The sequence below is a fragment of the Schistocerca serialis genome, chromosome 3, assembly GCF_023864345.2.
Source record: "Schistocerca serialis cubense isolate TAMUIC-IGC-003099 chromosome 3, iqSchSeri2.2, whole genome shotgun sequence".
In the NCBI taxonomy this organism is placed as follows: domain Eukaryota; kingdom Metazoa; phylum Arthropoda; class Insecta; order Orthoptera; family Acrididae; genus Schistocerca; species Schistocerca serialis.
The window spans coordinates 608105440-608129654 of record NC_064640.1 but is presented as its reverse complement, the minus strand read 5'-3'; positions in this window follow the sequence as shown (position 1 = coordinate 608129654).

The following is a 24215-nucleotide window of genomic DNA, read 5'->3' as shown; positions in this document are numbered from 1 at the left end:
TGAATAATAGCATTTCTTTAGCCAAAAAATTGAAATATCTGTCTCAGTGTATTAGTTTACGTGAGGGTTATATACCACGAGTCATTCAAATGGAAAGGGAATATCAAGTGAATTTAGCGAGTCAGTTCAGTATCATACGCAGAAGTGATTGTACTGTCACAGTGTTGCCAAATGTTTGTGACGATGTCGCCAATTCTCAGCTGTGCTAGGAACAGCTCTTTAGCGTTATAGGAGGAGAATCCTGTGCTCGTGTCATAGGAGAATACGGAGAGGAGGCGCGGGGTTTGGTTAATATGCAGCGTTTTCTCCTACCAGCTGTGTCAAACATTCAGGTATGTAATCTTCCATCACGATTACAGTTTCCCACAAAATATATACGAATAAAACACTTACCTTGTTACTTTGTTACAAAAGATTATTTCAGTACAATAAAAAGTCTTTGGAAATCAACTTTGCCAACCTGTCACGAAAAGTAAGATAACAAACACTTTGCACCTCGAAATCGATTGCATCTATATGCAGTCTTGTGATCATACAAGTAGAATTTCATGAATTGCACGAGAATGTAGAAAAATGTTGGTGCGAATGGAAGCTGTAAGAAACACGGTTACCTAATTATTCTGTACCACGTAATAATCAATTCATTTGATAATTCAGAAGAGAAGAAACTAAAAATTATGCCCATTGAGACAGAAACTAAAGTGCAGATGCGGGCACTGTGCATATCTGCGCTTTTTCATTTTCAGATCTATAGAAATAATGTATACTCACCAGCGTAATAATTGCTTTCGTAACGTTTCCCTCTTGTTTAGTCTTCTTATGATGAACTGGATCCACCCCCATGAGTCTGATTTTTTCTTTGTATCCTTCCATCTACTATCTTTGTGTGTTATTGTTCGGTGTTCAAAAAGCAAAATATTATGCCTACTCCCACGAGGTATTAAAATGAGGTCGCAAAAAGGCTAACGAATTATAATCAAAATACAGTGAGACGCCAATTTGTCTGTCGTCATGGTGTTAAGTGGACAGAAATAGTTGGGTGTTATTGTCGTCTTTTCTTGCTGAGATTTTCATATTACCCTGACACAAGACGCCGAGATAAATGTGTATATTCTCCGTGACGAAACATCCCACATTCCATTCATCCTGATCCATTCGTTACGTGCATCGGCGGCAATGAGTGATAGGAAAGCTGTTGTGGGGTGACGAATAACAATAACAATGGTAGTAATTACAAATCAATAATCAAGGGTGTTTACTGCATTACAGACGGTTAACAAAATAACCAAGAATGGCTGAGTATTTAATTGGCGCACTGTGTAGGTGTTCTTACCACTTTGTTACTGAATTCAGTTCTAGTTGTTTGCAGAGAGAAAACAAAGAACCCAGTAGCCATACATATCGCTAGTACAACGAGATATTACCTATCAACTATCCTTGCTTTACATCACGAGACGAACATGGCGTCACCGAACTGATATTTGAAATACATTTCTGTTTTCTCTCTCTGTCTCTCTCTCTTTTTATTTGTATTTTAATGTTTTGAGGAAAGCATCGAGAAGCGCGATAATAAGCAAGTAGGCATATAACGTGTTTACAGTTATTTTCATCGTGATATATAATGCAAAAATACAGTTTTTAAGTGTGTTATTGCGTAATTCCAGTTATTGACAGTCTATTCGTGAGCTTGCTCGCATTCAGTGGGGTGAAACCTATCACAGAAGCAAGCAAAACACAAATATTTCTTGCACCATGCGCAACACATAAACGAAATATCGCTGCACTGACGTGTTGTCCGATACATTGCACGGAAAACATATCTGATTCATGTTGCTAAATACAGCTCTATCAGATATCAATTTGGAAGCGTGCCAAGTGTATAAAAGCATATCTTGAAATACGCAGAAAGGCCCATAGAGGTATTCGACTGAAACATAGCCATGACCATGATTGTAACTGGGGTCGACAGCATCGTCATCTACCACCTTGACAACTCGGTGACAGTGCTCGGCCGGTTACTTACGTTTACTGGTATCAAGTCTACAGCATGAAAACACAAAAATGTTGATAACCCGAAGATCATTAGTTTTGGAGCCGATAGAAAGTAAAGCAGTCATCAGTCGCAAGAGTGGTTTGAACACCACAGTGCTTTAATAGGCACGGACTTGTTGGAGGTGGTATGCTGTTGCTTTCATCCGACCTTTGAGTTGACTTACCTAGCCAGTTAATAGGGGAACCTACAGTTTTACGTGGCTTTCGGACCACAGTGCAACTCGACATTTTTCACATCAACAAACACTGCCCCAGGGGAAATACGTGTAAAACGGTACATAAAAATCGTGGGACTGGTGAGGGATTTAACCGGAGACCTTCGTATCCATAGTCTTGCTCTTTACCACCTTGCCACCATGCAGCCAACACTGTGGTTTCTGCTTGCCATTAAAATAAAGGATCTCTCGTTTCTGCCTGCGTTGGCACTTGCGTGTCCCTTAGGAGACCTTACCTTTGGGATTACCCTCGTATACGTGTGTGTAAACGCCTTCCAATGCCCACTCAAGGAAGACAAGGATACCTAGTCTAGCTTCAATATTACAAATACGCCTCTGTTTGTGGATGAACGCAGACTTAGGCTGATAATCATTTTGAATATTTATCAGTACTGTTACCATTGGTGTGAAACTCGGTTTCTACCAATGATTCCCACAGCTACAGGAACACTACTTTAATACCTCTTACACAAAATACTTGCGCAGTGCTATCAGACGAAAAGATCAGCCTGACACAAACTGTGGGAAGTTTGTTTTACAACCTTCGTACTTGGTTAAAGAGCTTTTCCTATTTGAGATATCTGTGAACGTTGCTGCATAAGACGATTTAAGAAGAAACTAAATTCCTTCTGCTACGTCAATGTTTAAAAAATCGTCTTAACGGCACTAAATCGTGGTTTGTGAATCGTTTACGTGCCGTAGTCTGCCGCATTTCGCTGGTTCGAAGGCAAAAAGCTTACTGACAAATTTCGCAGAAGAAAAAGGGGGACGAAATGTCTCCAACTCGAAAGTCATGTTGTTTTACTTAAATGATTACAAAATCGGGTGAAACGAACAATGAGGTTGTCAGTATAAGCACATTACTGTTGTCAATATGATGTTGCACCGCCCAGGGCCTGTGATGATAAAGGGCCCGTTCAGGTCAGGCATAGTGTATACAGATGTGGAAGAGAGTGGCACTAAATTCTACAATCCGTATGCATTGCATACATACAGAAATTACTGTTACAGTGTACTTATGGAGCCCAATGAGTGAATTGCAAATTTCCGGTGAGAAAGAGCACTGGCAAACAGTCTTCGCTACATTAGGTTACTTAAACTGGCGTCACTTTGAGCTAGAATTTATGGCCAGCGACTAATTGTAAGGACAGTGAGTCGGATGAGGGTTTTGCAACTGTGAAATACTTTCCTTACATTATGGAAGCGAATATTAAATTTGAACTAATATTGCGAAAATTTTGGACTTGAATAGCTTAGAATGAAAATCTTTAAGTTTATTGCAAAAGAAAACAACTGATTTTCTAAAACATTCTGTGTCATACACAACTTGAAAGAGGTCACCTCGACCAAATCATATGGAAGAACCGACAGCGACGTATATTGGAAGGCAGTAAGGTCCCTTGGCTTTTGGTTGGGCAGTATTCGACAGCCATTTCTAGGCGCAAGTAAATGAAGAAAGGCAGTGCGTTTTCGTTATCAAGTAACGTCTTCATCAATTACTTTAGTTTTAATGTGATATACGAGTAATTGCTGATGTTTGATATTAACATGCAAAGCATTCCGTAAACAGGGAAAGAACTTGTTCTTGGGCAACTATTTCTATAATGACCAAAAGGACTTAAATGATCTTAAAGCACATGTGTTCCAGCAGCGGTATGAAGAAAATGATAGTAATAATGACGGTGATAATCCAATTATCCGGCAACTTCACACTTCACAGTGGATTTTCTGGAACTAAGAAATTACCTGAATTAGTGAAAATTTCAAAATGGCTTCAAATCGAGGCTACGACGTCTAGAAGAGTCTTTACATCCTGCTGACATGAGAATAGCATAATCTCCACGTCGGAAGCTTGCTTCTACTTAACCATTTAATAGACTCGCGTTTTTTTCCACCGTGACTAGTTTAGTAAGCTAAGCACATCATCCATTACAGCACACTCCTGGGGCTGGGAAATGTGGCCACAATGGTCTGGTGGAAAGAACTATCACAAGTGCAATGCGTCAGTTCAGGCATTTACTTTTAAGAGGCACAAACAGATTTACTTTACCTCTGGTAACCTCAAGAGAAAGCTGTTATAATCCAGAATCCGCATTAAACATCACGTTCCTTCATTCCAAACTGGGCAGAGCCGGTTTACGTTGGAAAATGACATAGGTGAAGGTCAGGGTAAAGAGTAATACTGTCACCACTAAACTTACTTACATTAGAAAATTTTATTTTATTTGATGAACTGATAGCCGTCTAAAGGAACAGCGTTCTTATTTTACTTGTACTTGATTGAACTAGAGAGGTTGAAAAATTTTGTGCTGGACTGTGATTCGAATTCGTATCTCCTCTTTCGAGGATCTGAACCTCTCGGAACAGTATACTTCAATCTTTTCATTCCTTTTCCCAAGACTGCAGTCTTCTCTAGGTCTCCTCCAAAGGTAAATATGTGGGTCCGAATCCTGCTCCAGTACAAAAATATTCATAATTTCATTTCAAGCCCTATCACGTGCACACCGTACTGCTAGTGAAAATTAAAGTGCATTTTTAATGTCTGTTCATGTTGCCAACAATTTCACGCACACATCTTACTGTTGGTGAGTAAGCAATTGATACTTAAGCAATATTCGTGGACAATAAAGAAGAACGATAGGAGTGCGGTTCGATTGTCGCTCAGGCACAAAAATTTGTGTCCTTATTTTAGATTAAACACCTAGCAGCTGGCAAGAAAAACCGATTCGTAACATTTGATTTTACTTAGTTAATAATCCGATTACGTCTTGGGTTCGTATCTCCGTCGCAGAACTTCACATCATGCGCTTCATCTTTAAATTCATACACACTTCGTTACTTCTGAATTGAGGTATATCAGACATCTTTCATGGTTAGTTAATAGGGTGAAAGGGTCTTGATAGGGGTCCCATTTATTACAAAAACTGTCGTCTTTTATTTTCAAGTTTAGATTTGGTTACTGATATAGGCGAAAATTTCGGTACTTCATGACTCTTCATGGATAGTCAGCAATATGATATGATTAGATTAGATTAGATTAATACTTGTTCCATAGATCATGAATACGACATTTCGTAATGATGTAGAACGAGTCATTTTAATGAAAAATTTCTTTACATACCAGTATTCAATTTCTTTACAACAATTTTTCCTCCCCCCATGAACCATGGACCTTGCCGTTGGTGGGAAGGCTTGCGTGCCTCAGCGATACAGATGGCCGTACCGTAGGTGCAACCACAACGGAGGGGTATCTGTTGAGAGGCCAGACAAACATGTGGTTCCTGAAGAGGGGCAGCAGCCTTTTCAGTAGTTGCAGGGGCAACAGTCTGGATAATTGACTGATCTGGCCTTGTAACATTAACCAAAACGGCCTTGTTGTGCTGGTACTGCGAATGGCTGAAAGCAAGGGGAAACTACAGCCGTAGTTTTTCCCGAGGACATACAGCTTTACTGTATGATTAAATGATGATGGCGTCCTCTTGGGTAAAATATTCCGGAGGTAAAATAGTCCCCCATTCGGAACTCCGGGCGGGGACTACTCAAGAGGACGTCGTTATCAGGAGAAAGAAAATTGGCATTCTACGGATCGGAGCGTGGAATGTCAGATCCCTTAATCGGGCAGGTAGGTTGGAAATTTTAAAAAGGGAAATGGATAGGTTAAAGTTAGATATAGTGGGAATTAGTGAAGTTCAGTGGCAGGATGAACAAGACTTTTGGTCAGGTGATTACAGGGTTATAAATACAAAATCAAATAGGGGTAATGCAGGAGTAGGTTTAATAATGAATAAAAAAATAGGAGTGCGGGTTAGCTACTACAAACAGCACAGTGAACGCATTATTGTGGTCAAGATAGACACAAAGTCCATGCCTACTACAGTAGTACAAGTTTATATGCCAACTAGCTCTGTAGATGATGAAGAAATTGATGAAATGTATGACGAGATAAAAGAAATTATTCAGGTAGTGAAGGGACACGAAAATTTAATAGTCATGGGTGACTGGAATTCGTCAGTAGGAAAAGGGAGAGAAGGAAACATAGTAGGTGAATATGGATTGGGGGGAAGAAATGTGTGGTGTCACCGCCAGACACCACACTTGCTAGGTGGTAGCTTAAATCGGCCGCGGTCCATTTAGTACATGTCGGACCCGCGTGTCGCCACTGTGTGATCGCAGACCTAGCGCCACCACAAGGCAGGTCTCAAGATACGATAGAGCACTCGCCCCAGTTGTACGGACGACATTGCTAGCGACAATACGGACGAAGCCTTCCTCTCATTTGCCGAGAGACAGTTAGAATAGCCTTCTGCTAAGTCCATGGCTACGACCTAGTAAGGCGCCATTAGCCTTACCTAGTTTGAGAGTTATCGTATAAATGTCTCAAGAAGAACGCTGTATTCATCAAAGAATAAAAGTTAAGTATAAAGCAGCTACGTACTTTTCTTGCTACCATTCAATAGTTATCCTGTTCCAGACTTGACGCCAATCGGCGTGTGTGTACGCGTGCCTTTCTTTCGGCTCCCTTCCCAGTGTGGCGTAGCAAGCTTGTTACGCCACAACAAAATGAAAGAGGAAGCCGCCTTGTAGTATTTTGCACAGAGCATAACTTAATCATAGCTAACATTTGGTTCAAGAATCATGAAAGAAGGTTGTATACGTGGAAGAATCCTGGAGATAGATTACATAATGGTAAGACAGAGATTTAGGAACCAGGTTTTAAATTGTAAGACATTTCCAGTGGCAGATGTGGTTACTGACCACAATCTATTGGTTATGAACTGCAGATTGAAACTGAAGAAACTGCAAAAAGGCGGGAATTTAAGGAGATGGGACCTGGATAAACTGAAAGAACCAGAGGTTGTACAGAGTTTCAGGGAGAGCATAAGGGAGCAATTGACAGGAATGGGGGAAAGAAATACAGTAGAAGAAGAATGGGTAGCTTTGAGGGATGAAGTAGTGAAGGCAGCAGAGGATCAAGTAGGTAAAAAGACGAGGGCTAATAGAAATCCTTGGGTAACAGAAGAAATATTGAATTTAATTGACGAAAGGAGAAAATATAAAAATGCAGTAAATGAAGCAGGCAAAAAGGAATACAAACGTCTCAAAAATGAGATCGACAGGAAGTGCAAAATGGCTAAGCAGGGATGGCTAGAGGACAAATGTAAGGATGTAGAGGCTTATCTCACTAGGGGTAAGATAGATACTGCCTACAGGAAAATTAAAGAGACCTTTGGAGAGAAGAGAACCACTTTTATGAATATCAAGAGCTCAGAAGGCAAACCAGTTCTAAGCAAAGAAGGGAAGGCGGAAAGGTGGAAGGAGTATATAGAGGGTTTATACAAGGGCGATGTACTTGAGGACAATATTATGGAAATGGAAGAGGATGTAGATGAAGAAGAAATGGGAGATAAGATACTGCGTGAAGAGTTTGACAGAGCACTGAAAGACCTGAGTCGAAACAAGGCCCCGGGAGTAGACAACATTCCATTAGAACTACTGATGGCCTTGGGAGAGCCAGTCATGACAAAACTCTACCATCTGGTGAGCAAGATGTATGAGACAGGTGAAATACCCACAGACTTCAAGAAGAATATAATAATTCCAATCCCAAAGAAAGCAGGTGTTGACAGATGTGAAAATTACCGAACTATCAGTTTAATAAGTCACAGCTGCAAAGTACTAATGCGAATTCTTTACAGACGAATGGAAAAACTGGTAGAAGCGGACCTCGGGGAAGATCAGTTTGGATTCCGTAGAAATGTTGGAACACGTGAGGCCATACTAACGTTACGACTTATCTTAGAAGAAAGATTAAGGAAAGGCAAACCTACGTTTCTAGCATTTGTATTCTTAGAGAAAGCTTTTCACAACGTTAACTGGAATACTCTCTTTCAAATTCTGAAGGTGGCAGGGGTAAAGTACAGGGAGCGAAAGGCTATTTACAATTTGTACAGAAACCAGATGGCAGTTATAAGAGTGGAGGGGCATGAAAGGGAAGCAGTGGTTGGGAAAGGAGTGAGACAGGGTTGTAGCCTCTCCCTGATGTTATTCAATCTATATATTGAGCAAGCAGTAAAGGAAACAAAAGAAAAATTCGGAGTTGGTATTAAAATTCATGGAGAAGAAGTAAAAACTTTGACGTTCGCCGATAACATTGTAATTCTGTCAGAGACAGCAAAGGACTTGGAAGAGCAGTTGAACGGAATGGACAGTGTCTTGAAAGGAGGATATAAGATGAACATCAACAAAAGCAAAACGAGGATAATGGAATGTAGTCAAATTAAATCGGGTGATGCTGAGGGGATTAGATTAGGAAATGAGACACTTAAAGTAGTAAAGGAGTTTTGCTATTTAGGGAGTAAAATAACTGATGATGGTCGAAGTAGAGAGGATATAAAATGTAGACTGGCAATGGCAAGGAAATCGTTTCTGAAGAAGAGAAATTTGTTAACATCGAGTATAGATATAAGTGTCAAGGAGTCGTTTCTGAAAGTATTTCTATGGAGTGTAGCCATGTAAGGAAGTGAAACATGGACGATAACCAGTTTGGACAGGAAGAGAATAGAAGCTTTCGAAATGTGGTGCTACAGAAGAATGCTGAAGATAAGGTGGGTAGATCACGTAACTAATGAGGAGGTATTGAATAGGATTGGGGAGAAGAGAAGTTTGTGGCACAACTTGACTAGAAGAAGGGATCGGTTGGTAGGACATGTTTTGAGGCATCAAGGGATCACAAATATAGCATTGGAGGGCAGCGTGGAGGGTAAAAATCGTAGAGGGAGACCAAGAGATCAGTACACTAAGCAGATTCAGAAGGATGTGGGTTGCAGTAGGTACTGGGAGATGAAGAAGCTTGCACAGGATAGAGTAGCATGGAGAGCTGCATCAAACCAGTCTCAGGACTGAAGACCACAACAACAACAACAACAATTTTTACCCTCTTTCTCTCTCTCCCTTCCACTCTCTCTCTCTCTCTCTCTCTCTCTCTCTCTCTCTCACACACACACACACACACACACACACACACACACATTCTCTTTTTTATTTTTATTTGTTTCCGTGAATGGGTTTCTTAGTTTTGAGTACAGTTACGAAAGAAATATAAAAACAACTATGAGTTACTGATTTATGATGCTTAGTAGCAGTCAGTTCTCACAAGGGAACTTCCTCATCACACACCCCTCAGATTTAGTTATAAGTTATAAGGCCTTGAAAAACTGAACACAGATCAATCGAAAAAACAGGAAGAAGTTATGTGGAACTATGAAAAAAATAAGCAAAATGTACAAACTGAGTAGTCCATTTGCAGGATAGGTAACATCAAGGACAGTGTGAGCTCAGGAGCGCCATGGTCCCGTGGTTACCGTGAGCAGCTGAGGAACGAGAGGTCCTTGATTCAAGACTTCCCTCGAGTGAAAAGTTTAATTTTTTATTTTCAGACAATTATCAAAGTTCAGGCACTCACACATAATCAACTTCGCTCTCCAAAGTTCCTGGACATGTTCAGATTTGCTTGGACATACCGAGGATTTGACGGTGTACACACGGAAAAATTTGAAAACGTTAAAAACATATGTTTCGACAGAGCACAGGGAAAACTGTTGCATTCATTTGTTGCAGTTTATGTGACAAACTATTATGTTTTCATCACTTTTTTGGGAGTGATTATCAAATCCACAAGAAAACCTAAATCGGGCAGGGTAGAAGAATCTTTTTACCCATTCGCCAAGTGTACTAGTTACGTGGGTCGACAACATATTCCTGTAATGTGACGCACATGCCGTCACCAATGTCGTATAGAATATATCAGACTTGTTTTCCTGTGGAGAAATCGGTTGACCTATGACCTAGCGATCAAATGTTTTCGGTTTCCATTGGAGAGGCAGGTCCGATCGTCTACTAATCGCACGGTTTTGCGGTACGGTCGCAAAACACAGACACTAAACTTATTACAGTGAACAGAGCCGTCAGTGAACGAACGGACAGATCATAACTTCGAGAAAATAAAGAAAGTAAAATTTTCACTCCACGGAAGACTTAAACCAAGGAACTCTCGTTCCGTAGCTACTCACGCTAACCACGGGAGCACGGCGCCCCTCAGCCCAGTCTCTCCTTGATGTTGTGTATCTTGGTCATGGACTACTCAGTTTGTATATTTTGCTTATCTTTTTCATAGTTCCACACAACTTCTTCCTGGTTTTTCGATTGATCTGTGTTCAGTTTTTAAGGCCTATCCACTGTGCCAACTTAGAACTTAATCTGAGGGGGGTGCGATGGGGAGGTTCCCTTGTGAGTATTATTAGCAACTAAGCTCCAGTCCCTAAACCTAGTTACAGAAATGCGAATCAGATGCATTACCTATTCCAGGCCGTAGCAGTCGCGTCTTTGAGGCGCCAGCTATGGTCACTTCCCAGCCCGCTGTAGAATCACATCGGTTCGTCTTCTTCCTGCTGGTAATGTAACTGAGATTTGGCAACAACGCAAGGTATGTTTGGCAACTCTGTGATCGACGAGTTACTTCCTGGTGAGCACGGAATTAAGCCTCAAAGTTCACTTGATTTCTCGTGTCATTTCCATTGAATAACCTGAGTTGTTATCGCTTGAGGTGTAACAGAAGATTGTAAATTTACGGGTTTCAGCCCAGAATAATCATTGAACGTGGCAATCGCAACTAATCTCGTCCTGTAAATAACGGTTGACGAGTTCTAGTCCCTATTGGCCTCGTAAGAGGAAGGCCCAAACCATATTTATCCGCTAGCTCTGTGTCGATATGCTGACCTGTGGAAACGCGACTGTTATGGTTCGCGGTTCCAGCCTCGCCGAATGTCACGTTTCTATTCCTTCTGGGTAAGAGCTGCAAGGAGTCAGATGAAACATCGATAAGCAGATCGTAAGAAAATACTTTCAGCTCATAGTGCAATAATGAAAAACTTACAATGTTGCACAACAGGTAACGCCTCTTTCCGCTGCTGACAAGCAAATTTTGGGTTTCTAGGAATACGTAACTTTATTTATGAAATGCCACGTTTGCATACCTGTTGAGTATGACACAGCATACCATTTAAACACAGACCCAATCGAAATCTAAGTGAGTAGTATTTTACTAATTCGTGTAGATAGAGGCACGCTTATGTACAGATACGCAGTTTTGTTAAAACAGACTTACTTTCGTCGTAAGGTTATCGTGGATAGTTTTATTTCATTTCTTACAATACAGTGCACAGTTTTCGTAAGGTTTCTTTTAGTGTTGCTAAGACAATACTAAATATGAGAGAGAAATTAATCATCAACGATATATGCGAATTCTCTGATGTTATCTATAACAGTCTGACAATGCACATGCAGTTTATTGATTACATGCATGTAGAAAACTTGTTCTGAGTTAAAGCTGTCAAACTAGGTTGAAGAAGAATAAAATGCCACTACCAGACGACAGCTAATGTAGAAAATACTTTTCTGACTATTTTGGCACGATGCGCTCTCCCCATACATAATACAAAAGCTTCGAGACGCATCTGCTGCCTGGCCGTCTATTAAACTTGAAAAGAACAAAATGACGCAGAAGCTAGCCTTTTTTCCACATGCGACTATTTTGGGTTGAGAAGTGAAGAGAATTATGCTCAAAGTTCCATTAAATTGATAACTTCAGCAGACAGCAGAATTGCGTTTTAAAAAAATGTAGTAGCGAATGTAATAGAACACGCGACGTCTTCTCAACGGTGCGCGACGCTTACCGTTACGCTACTAGCTGTGGCGTAGCTGCAGCACCTCTGGAAGTGAACAACAGTTCCTCCAGAACTTCGGCATTCCACGGTGCTGTGAGATAATTCATATGGCCGGATATAGACTTCTGAGAGACAGACAGTTACCGCATTTCTTTTGCACTGCACGATGGTTTCAACAAACAGATAGCGCAATAGAGTAGCTCAAATGGAAAGGAACACTTCCTATTTAAATTTCTGCATCCAACACTGTTGACAGTTCTATGTAGGTGGCAATTACGTTATTTTATTTCGGTGATCACAAAATAGTGTCGAATGTATGCACTGGGTAGCCAAGGCAGCTAGTTCATGGCGATTCGGTCAACCAAGTAAATGAATGTACTGCACATCCTGCAAACCACTACAGGGAACCAGTGTGTCAGAATTCTCATCTTAAGTGCCGCAACGGTGGTACGATAGAGAAATGAGTCGTAGAGAAGAGTGTTTGGTGGTCTGTTGGACTGATGATAGTTTCATATGATGATGGTCTCGGTTCGATTCCAACTTCTGCCGATGTTCTTTGATAGGGAGAGGCCGATTCTATTCTCTTCTGGCTAGGCCAAGTGAAGAAGGTATAATGGCATAGAGGTCTGAAAATCACATTAAACATGATATTCCTTCTCTACCAAGTAGACGTTAGGTGGAACCACAATAAAGTAAGGAGTGGCGACATGTAGAAACTCTATCACCAGTAACCTTTCTTACACTAGTTATTTATTTCTAGTGACGAAACAAACTCTATGTATGGTCACAGGACACTTATTCCGTCATTTATTTGAGCATCTGTATGTCGATAAAATTGGTTCTGAACTGGAAATGCAACTCAGACCGCCCTTAACGCGGAATTTGATCCCTCGTGACAATACAGCTCGACTACAACTTGTTGTTTGTTCAAAACTGCAGATTCCTCAACATCTCCACATATTGCGCATGAATGGGTTGGAATACTGGCCCAGCACTAAACTTTTCACTATGTATTATCAAGCTCTAGCATGAGAACACCTATCTGCTGGTGGATAATAATTCTTATTTTTAATGCATTTTCATTCGTTGTCAACACTAACGATATCTGACGTTTTTGAATCGCAATGAGACACAGAACTATTTGCGAGATCACTGTAAGTTCAAGGATGTTATTCCGAGCTGCTGGTGGAGAAAAATTCGTTAGCTGACGATTCTTTGTGTGTAGTCAACAACGATATGTGTGGGGTTCGATTCCTAGTCAGCACTGAACTCTTTGTCATATTATTTCTAGTTCAAACATGCTCACATGTCGCTGCTGGTATAACAAACCCATACTTAACGTTCCTTTTCTCTAGAATATAAGAGCGATATGTGCCGGGTTGGAGTCCTGGGAAGGAAAAAAGTAATGTTTCGTCTCGTCATTTCAGTTAATACATCTAGCTACTGCAGAGAAAATCCGATATGTCAAAGTCGATTGTGCTTGGATAACAATCCGATTAGGTTCTGGGTTCGAATCCCTGTCCAACACAAAGCTTTACCTCACTGCATTTCAATTAAGTTACTTGTGAAGAAGCAGTATTTAACATCTCTCGTAGTTCGTTAACAGGGACAATGGATGCTGGGTAGGAATTCGCGACCGTTAAAAATGTTTGCGATATGTAATTTAAAGTTGATATTTGTTAACTGATACTGTCTAAAATCGAGGTATATCACTCTCTTTATGCCTAGTCAGGAATGGCTGTTAATTTCCGTCAGTCACGGAATCTTAGTTTGCATGACCTGGGTTTGAATCCATACGCAGAACGAGTCGGTTCGTCGTGGCATTTGAAGTTCATACATATTATCAACCAGCTGCTCGTGAATAACGTAAATTTTTAATGACATTTTGTGTTAAATAACACGTATGGTATGTTACTTGAAAGAGGAAATCATGAATACGACGAACCCATCTGACGTAATAATGTGAGTTCTAACATTTCAGGTATGTCAGTTTTTGCAATAAATGCGAGCTTACAAGCCTTGAGGAAAGTCTTATCTGTGATGAGGTGTTCCCTGATATTTGTAGTATCGTGGTATTACTTTACGTCTTGAGTTATTGCGATACAGAGCGGTGTTTTCTAGTGGTGACTTGTTGGAACCATTTTCAATAGTCAAACGACTGTATCAAGGAGCGATTAAAGGACTTGCTAGACAGCTGTGTTATGTGGGTTGCATGGGAATCAGGCGAAATGCAATCAAGGTTGTTCGGATACTTGTACTTCGTTAACAATTCGATTAGGTGCTGGGTTCGCATCCCTGTCACCAGCTTTATATAATGGCATTTCAGTTTTAAACATGAGCATACCTTGTTCCTTGTGAATGACACCACATTAAACGTCGTTGGGGTTAGTTCCCAGGACGGTAACTGTTATGACGGGATTCCCAGTTCAGTACAAAGATTTTCGTCATTTGTTTTCAGGATCTAAATTGATAACTGATACTGGTGAAAACGTCTATACTTCACGTCTCTTTATGCCTAGTGATCCGGTCTCAATAAGGCATAAACAAAGCTTAGCTGAGTTAGCAATGGCTATAGGTGCTGGGTTTTAATCCAGGTCCAGAACGACGACGTTGGTCATGTCATTTAAAGTTCAAATTTGTGTACACGTAGCTGTTGATGTGTTACGAGAACAATGATATTACTGGTGATTCGCTGTTAATGTTGAGATTTCCTTAGAGTGCTTGTTGCCATTAATCACGTTTTTCTACTGATTCGTCCAATATCCAGTTTCCAGAGCCACTCGCCGTTGAGCGACCTTCAGCACGTGGATGGAAAACCTTTTAGAGAGCGAAAAACTTTTTTCCAATTGCCGTACATCTTTGTAACTCCATATATTGTCTCAAGCATTTAATTTTGACTAAGGATTACTGTACGATATATGTAAAATAATCCATTTTCTCAACTTTTGGAATGTCACTTGTTGTATTTAAGGTTAGTTTATGAGTGGTATGGAGTGTCTCATTGCTAAGAACGTGTTTTCTAATATGTTTTGTATGACGATATTAGTTGACGCTTAGGCTGACTGCCATAAAGACCTTTGGTCTCTTAGTAGTCTCTTGCGGTATCCATTGTGTGTAGTCAAACGACTGTATCCCACGGGATTTTGGTGTTTAGAGGACCTGCAACACAGCTACGTTATGTTGGTTGTATTCGGCAGTGACCCAATTTTTTTGCTGTCAAGTGTACCTTGGGAGAAAGTTTTCACCCCAAGAAAATGGCTAATCTAGATGTCCGATGGCCTTCAGAATATCAAACAGTAGCCAGACTGAAATATTTCCAGCAACTGATGTTGAAGGGTGGAGGGGGGCTGTGAGGGAACTATAAGTTCCTCGGATACGATCCCAAGAGGAAGGAAGCAAGAAACAATTTCCTAAGTATTTTATATACGACGGAACAGCTGCTACAAGAAAGAAGAAGAAGCCGGATAGCCTGACGAGTAACGGTGCAAGTAGATGCCACACAACAACGATCAGAGGCCAGAAGCAGCAGAAGTACAGAGTGTAAGTATCGCACGTTGCTGTAGGCCATTCGCCAAAAAAATAGTGCAGTAGGAACTGGTTAGCAGCGAGGTGGAAAGTAGTCAACGATAGGTACTGCATAGGGCATCAAGTACACGTAAAATAGCGTGTGACGAAATAATGAAATTTTAGAACTGTGAGTATTCGTAAATTTAGGATAACATTAAGAAAAATAATAGTAAGCTTCAGATATTGTAAAATGGTGCTAATATTACGTGTAGAAAAAATCAAACAGGAGAGTGTTTCAGATGAGGATGATTAACGGTCAAATGAAGAGGAACGGGAAAATTAGTTGTCAGGGAGCGAAATGAAACACAGAAAATGAATCCGATGGCGAGGAAAATCCGATAGGTAACTCAGCAACATTATTGTTCGACGGTACCGTGGAGTGGGAAAGAGCGGGCAGTCAGGCCACACCTCAAACAGTTGGAGCGACAACCATGACCACACACGAAACGGAACGGCTGGAAGCCGTGGGGGGCAAGCAAAGACAGTAGCTAAGGAAACAAAACAACATAACAGCAGGCGAGCTTAACACTAGTAATAAACGCGATAGCGGATTTGGCAAATACGAGTGCACAAGGACAAGATGAAACTAGTAAACGGGTAGAGGAGGCCGAGAAAAAAGTGGAAGTCATCGGTGAGGTGGTAGCAAAAGTACAGAGAGTACACCAAAATATCGAGTAACAGATCAAGCATGCTGTAACTGAGAGACTAAGTAGCGCAATATAATCATTAAGGAGCCAAACTGCAGTAGTAACCAGAAGTGACCCTCTAGTGGAGTTCATAAATTGCACCACAAGTTCAGTAAATTCCATCGCAGAGGAAAGTTGCACCATGTTGCTTTTATTTCTGGAGCTTGTTGCCGAAATCATAGGATGAAACGACTAGAACTGCTTACGTCGTAAATCAGATGGAGGACGAAGCATGTAACTGGAGTACACGGTTAGATAAAAAACATTTAGCCCAGGTAGAATTTGAGAAGATGCTCCCAAACAAGTATTGGTCAAAGAGCAAACAGAACGACATATTCATTTCAACATGCAATTGTTCATATAATAGCAGAATATACGTAAAGTACAGTGAGTTTGTAGAAAAGGAATTAGAGAGGAATCAGTCTCTTGAAGCAATGTGAAGAAGTGTGGTGCAATGGGTGATACAAGGGCTGCCACGGAAGTACTGTCATTCAATAGGAACCATTATTGACTCCGTGGACCAGGCGAGGGTTTTCTATTTGCACAATTAGAATGGGAGGGTTCCGCGGCAGAAGTGAACAAGACCATTTCAGTAGCACAGCACCGCAGCGCGGGACACGCTACCACAGGGAGTGGAGGAACGAACAGAGAAACTGTAGAGGATGAGAAAGCGGCGGTTATGCTCTCAAATCTCACGATGAACAAAGGACAGGAGGAAGACTGCTGCAACGGATGGAGACAGAGAGGTGGAATGGTTCCTGCTGATAATGGAGAAACAGGAAACGTGTAGACGTCTCAGGAGTGACCCGATCTGAAACTTACATGGCGAAGCCTCTAACCACAGACGGAGAAGAAAGGAATATTTATGTAATAAAGGCTAAACCACTAAGTGAGGAACAAGAAGATCTACTAGAAGAAGACGTTGGAGTAAAAGATAAGGTGGTAATTACTCCGACAGTTGAAGTTAAAATAAGTGGACATGCAACTAAGTCTTAAGTCGATTCAGGAATCCAAGTATGTGCTATAGCTAATAACATACATAATGATTCACTAGACACAGGAAAGGACGCGCCGAGCTTCCCGGTTAGTGGATTCAAAAGAAAAGCAGCTGTTCGTGCATACGGGAAAACGATAAACTGTACACTAATAATGGAGATTGGGATTGAAGAAGGCGTATATAGAATGGACACAGTAGTCGTGCCTAATTTGCAAGAGAAATTCATTACAGAATCAGATTGGTTAACGGAGCTCGAAGTAGAAATAGACTGTGGAGAAAATGAGATACGATTTTATGACGGAGGAAAAGAGAAGAAGACAAGTTTCAACACCAAAACGACAGTAGATAGAGGGTGAGGTTTCTCCCGCATACGCCAAGTAGCAACCTGTGACGATGTAGTGGAAGAGGAAACTTTAGTAAACCATAGCGGGAAGAGTACAATTCCTGACAGTACGGAAGCAGCAAGTGAATTCACATGTGAAGAAGTCTGTACCAAAATACATGAGATTAGGAATATTGATAGAAGACCAACTGAAAGCCTACCCACATTAATCAAAAGATACAGAAAAGTTTTTGGAAATAGACCAGGAATAATAAAAGTCGCACCATATCGATTAAAGATAAAGCTTCGTAAGCCATATTTTAAGACACTTTATCGAATACTACATGCAAGAAAAGGAGCAGTGAAGAGGGAACTGCAGAAGATGTTAAAAACGGTGGCAACAGAGAGAGGTCGAAATCTGTACAACGTACCACTGGTTACGGTGGCTAAAAAAAAATGAGAGTGTAAGGCTCGTGTTGCACACGACAGGTCAACATGGCATTTGAACCAGGAAGCAACCGACCAGTGAACATCGACAAGCTTACAGAAACTTAAAGGGGCAAAGGTATTTGCAAGTCCCGATTTGATGTCAGGTTATCATCAAATACTACTACTAGACATGGAGTCGAGGCCATTTACAATATTTTTGGTTGAGAGAAGATGTTATCAGTACAGGGTGTTGCGTTTCGGACAGAACTTATCTATATCTTCATTTATTAGAAAAAAGGCTAGATGCTAGAATGCGATATTGCAGTGCCTATGTTATTCGTAACTACGATGCACAGTTCCTTCGGAAACGCCTGCATGAATGGATGTACGATTACAGGATGCAGACACATAGTTGACCACATATGCAGGTTTGGGTCTGACCGCGAATCGTGCTCGGGTAGCCAAACGGTAAGGCGACAGCTATTGATTACCGGGAAAATCCGTGTTCGAGTCCCAGTCGGTGTAAATTTTCATTTTCGTCATTCCATTATACAAATGGTTCAAATGGCTCTGAGCACAATGGGACTTAACTTCTGACGTCATCAGCCCCCTAGAACTTAAAACTAATTAAACCAAACTAACCTAAGGACATCACACACACCTATGCCCGAGTCAGGATTCGAACCTGCAACCGTAGCGGTCGCGCGGTTCCAGAGTGTAGCGCCTAGAACCGCTCGGCCACCCCGGCCGGCATTCCATTATACAGCATTGTCCATATTCGCAACTGCGAATACATTTAATGAAATCTAAAAGAAGATTTGCCGAAGGAAATTGCTATCCACGTTTTAGAGAAACGTGGAAAAAATCGAGAAAGCCTAAAAAAAAAAAAATGGTTCAAATGGCTCTGAGCACTATGGGACTTAACATCTGTGGTTATCAGTCCCCTAGAACTTAGAACTACTTAAACCTAACTAACCTAAGGACATCACACACACCCATGCCCGAGGCAGGATTCGAACCTGCGACCGTAGCGGTCGCGCGGTTCCAGACTGTAGCGCCTAGAACCACCCGGCCAATACGGCCGGCAATAAAGTGTATATGAAGTGTAATAGCTGTGACTTTTAACTGTGATGAGGAGTGAAACGTCGTTTAAGGAAATACGCTGACAGAAAAGAAATCGCAATACCCAAAAATAATTAATATAGAGTAATTAAATTTCGGAAATACATTTGTCTAGGTTACATTTTAAGTGATTAATATTGCAAGATAAGACGTTAAAGTAAGCGGGATGTAAGCCCTTGCAAACGTGAAATGCTGCTACATTAAGAACCTTTGTAACTACCAGAGTGTTGACTGCAAGTATGCATACATTTCATATACAGGTGCCGGATATCACTTTATAGGGTGGAGCTATATGCCTGTTGCACTTGGTCGGTCAACACAGGGACCATTAGTAATGCTTGAAGATGACACTGGAGTTCTCGTCCGATAATGTGCCGTATGTGCACGATTGGAGACAGTTCTGGTGATCGAGCAGGCCAGAGCAACATGTTGAAACTCTGTAGACCTTGTTTGGTTACGGTAAGTGGGCGAGCGTTATCCTGTTGGAAAACACCCCTTAGAATGCTGTTCCTGGATGGCCGCACAACAGGTCGAATCACCAGATTGGGGTACAAATTTGCAGTCAGGGTGCGTGGGATAATCACGAGAGCGCTCCTGCTGTCTTACGAAGTAGCATCCTAGACCACAACTCCAGGTGTAGGTCCAGTATGTCTAGCGCGCAAATAGATTGGTTGCAACTGCCCACCTTTTAACCAACACATGGCCATCACTGTCACCGTGGTAGAATGAGAGGATCTCTCTCCTGACACCACTGAAGTCGCAAATGCGGTGGGTTGGGGTCAGTGTAAAGCACGCTGCAGGGCGTATGGCTCGGACGTCTCCTTGAAGTAACCGATTTCTAATATCCGTTGTGCCAACTGCTGCTCAAACTGCTGTGCAGATGCAATACTAGGCGCCAGAGTCATATGTTAAACACGACGGTTATTCCTCCCCACACTTCTTACGACCGTACATTCTCAAGACCACCGTTGCCAGCAATCATGTACAGGGGCTACATTCCTACTAAGTTCAGATGGTTCAAATGGCTCATGAGGTCATCAGTCCCCTAGACTTAAAACTACTTAAACGTAACCAACCTACCGAGCGAGGTGGCGCAGTGGTTAGTCACTGAACTCACATTCGGAAGGACGACGGTTCAATCCCGCGTCCGGCCATCCTGATTTAGGTTTTCCGTGATTTCCCTAAATCGCTCCAGGCAAATGCCGGGATGGTTCCTTTCAAAGAGCACGGCCGCCTTCCTTCCCCGTCCTTCCCTAATCCGATGAGACCGATGACCTCGATGTCTGGTCTCCTTCCCCAAAACAACCAACCAACTGTAACCAACCTAAGGACATCACACACAACCATACCCGAGGCAGGATTCGAACCTGCGACAGTAGCAGCAGCACGGTTCCGGACTGAAGCGCGTAGAACCGCTCGGTCACAGCGGCCGGCTTCCTGCTAAGTCTTTCAGCAATATCGCAGAAGAAACATCCACCTTCTTGTAGCCCTATTAAACGACCTGGTTCAAGCTCAGTAAGGTATTGATAATGGCATGTTTCTCACCTTAAAGAAATTCTTGACTGTCATCAGTTCACCATGTCCAGTCTCAAAGGAAACTAACTCTCACGACCGCTACAGCGTGCATTTAAACCACACTTGATTTGCCTCCTCACATTGGCGCTGCTTAGCTTCACTCTTACGCGACTGGTGCGGCATTTGAACATACATCATCTTTCAGATGCAGAAACACACCTATCAACATTCGTTTAAGTCACACTAATGCTTCTTGGTGTTGCAATCCTTTTTCCGTCAGTGTATTTGTTTCCGAAAGACAAAGATATATGGAAATATTAATTATGATTAAAAACAATAGAGCAAGTGTTAAATGTATGTTGGTAGAATAGTGCACTGTGAATATAAACAATTATTTAGACTGTAGTGTTTTAAAGCACAGTGATAATAGCGTTAAGCGACAGGCCCGGCGTGGCGCTTGTGACACTCGCTTGGCTGTGCGGCAGATGCGAGCAACAGTAACGTGTTAACCACAGGAGCTGATGCGGCATACGGCGTACTTTGTTTCATGTTGACGATAGACCTGCGCGGCGCAGCCAGACGACAAGGCGAGAAAGAGGCAGATTACACGGTGGACGAGACTTCAGGCAGCGACTGAAGACGTGCTTGCAAATACGTGAAGTCGTCCTATTTGATGCATGTGTGGTATTTTCTTTACAGCAAACTGGAAAATTTTATTTATTAGTTCGTGTATGTCGTCATCTATGTTGGTCAGATTCCTGTGAAAAAACGCGATTTTAAACGCTCAGAATCATTTTAGTCTTTTGTGTTACGTTTTGTTCTTTCAAGACAGAAACTTCTCAAATATTTTCAAGCTGTCAAATTGTGTCTCTCATGTTCTCTCGGTTTCGAGACTTTGTGTCATTCAGTATTGCTGACTGCTGTGCTACAATTGAGGCATTTGAATGCAAATGAAGTACTTTGCTATAAATACGAATGGTTTATAAGTATCTTGAGCTCATATATGACTTGTCTTTGAATTTCGAGATATTTTTTTTTTGGGTAATCCATTTTCAACTTGAATGTATTCCAGAAATATGGAATTCAGCTCAAGAAATATCCCACTTAAACGAACGTAATGACTTTCATATACAATTTTTGTCTACTACCTAAAACTTTGCAAGGATTTTGTAAATTAGTAGATATGGATGCATGTAGATAGTGTGTGAGATAGACTCACTGTCACTGAAGGGTCATATTGTCTAAAGGTGGGGGCACCATTGCCCTTTTTGTTCAACTTCAAATAGGAGGGAGTTTCTTTTTCAGTAAGGAAGGGGATTCTTTCTTTTAAAAATTCTTGTTGCACATGGATTTAAAAAAAAAATTGGGGATTCTACGGGTACAGATGTTTATCCGGCACTCGACGGATCGAATACGCCCCTTCGCTACTTTGCTGCAGCATAGCTTGCCTCTCTGCTACTTTGCGGCGGCAGTGCTGGTGAGGATACTCCATAGCTCTGGAAGGGGCGAGGTGGCACCTAGAGCCGGGTTGGAGGGAGGCAGTGAGCCTGTCGCCTTCGAACCGTATGAATTTGAACATGTTGCGAATATGTATGAGAGCGCAATCATGGGAATTGTCTTATAAGTATTAATTTGACATTATAGAGCGTTCAATATTAAAAAGGCGAACGCGAAGAAAAAGAGTGACACTGGCTAACACGTTTCATATCGTAAATGATGAGTATATGCAAGTGTAGTGCGAGTACGGTTAGAAACTGTGTTAAAGCGATTTTCAATCGGCGGCCGAACAAAATCCAGTGCGCCGTACAAGTGTCTTATCTAATTTATAACCTAAACCACTTTCATAACTTTTGGTTGGGACTGTTTTGTGTTAGTGTGAACGGAGCAGATAGGGCACGTGCGTAGGTTACACGGTTGAAATTCTAATTACTGACGCATAAACGCGGCAGTAAGTTTGCTCCTTATGAAACTGGCTAATATAGATGTTCTATATCTTTAAAAATATCAGACAGCCGGACTGAAACATTTCCAGCAACTGATATAATAAGGGATGCAGCTTAGAGCCTGTAATAATGCTGGGCAGTTCCAGAAATAAAATTGGGTGCGAGACCCACAGGAACAGATTTAATGTTTATACTGTCTCCCCCCTCCCCGTGAACCATGCCGTTGGCGGGAAAGCTTGCCTGCCTCAGCGATACAGATAGCCGTACCGTAGGTGCAACCACAACGGAGTGGTATCTGTTGAGAGGCTAGACATACGTGTGGTTCCTGAAGTGCAGCAGCAGCCTTATCAGCGGCTGCTGGTGCAATAGTCTGCATGACTGACTGAACTGGTATTCTAAAATGAACCAGTCGGTCTCTCAGTGCTGGTACTGCGAATGGCTGAAGGCAAGGTGAAACTACAGCCGTAATTTTTCGCGAAGGCATGCAGCTCTACTGTATCGTTAAATGATGATGGCGTCATCTTGGGTAAAGTATTACGAAGCTAAAATAGTCCTCCATTCGGATCTCTGGGCGGGGACTACTCAGGAGGTTGTCATCAGGAGAAAAGAATTGGCATTCTACGGATCGGAGAGAGGAATATTAGATCCATTTGCCGTGCATGTAGGTTAGAAAATTTACAGGAAATGGATAGATTAATGTTATATATACTGGGAATTACTGCAGTTCGGTGGCAGGAGGAACAGGACTTCTGGTCAGGTGAATACAGGGTTATAAATACAAAATCAAACAGGGGTAATGCTGGAAAAGGTTTAACAATGAATAAAACAATGGGAACGCGAATATGCTGCTATAAACAGCATAGTGAACGCGTTACTGTAGCCAAGATTTACACGAAGCCCACACCCACCACAGTAGAAAAGTTGATATGCCAACTAGCTCCGCAGATGAGGAGGAGATTGAGGAAATTAATGATGAGATAAAAGAAATTATTCAGATAGTTAAGGGAGCCGAAAATTTAATAGTCGTGGGGGACTGAAATTCGATAGTAGGAAAGGTAAAGAAGGGAATGTAGTAGGTGAATGTGGTCTGGGTGAAAGGAATGAAAGACGAAGCCACCTGGTAGAATTTTGCACAGATCACAATTTAATTATAGCCAACACTTGGTTTAAGGCTCCGGAAAGAAGGTTGTACAGTGGAAGAGATCTGCAGACTGATTAGATAATGGTAATATGGAGATTTAGGAACCAGGGTTTCAGTTGTAACACATTTCCAGGGGCAGATGTGGACTCAGGCCGCAATTTATTATTATGAACTGTAAATTAAAATTGAAACTACAAAAAGGTAGCAATTCTAGGAGATGGGACCTGGATAAACTGAGAGAACCAGAACTTACAGAGAGTTTTAGAGGCAGCATTAGAGAACGATTTACAGGAACAGGAGAAAGCAATACAGTGGAAGAAAAATGGGTAGCTATGAGAGATGAAATAGTGAAGGCGGCAGAGGATCAAGTAGGTAAAAAAGCTAGGACTAGTAGAAATTCTTGGGTAACGCAGAGACATTGCATTTACTTGATGAAAGGAAGAAATATAAATGAAGCAGGCGAAAGGTAGTATATAGAGGGTCTACACAAGGGCGATGCACTTC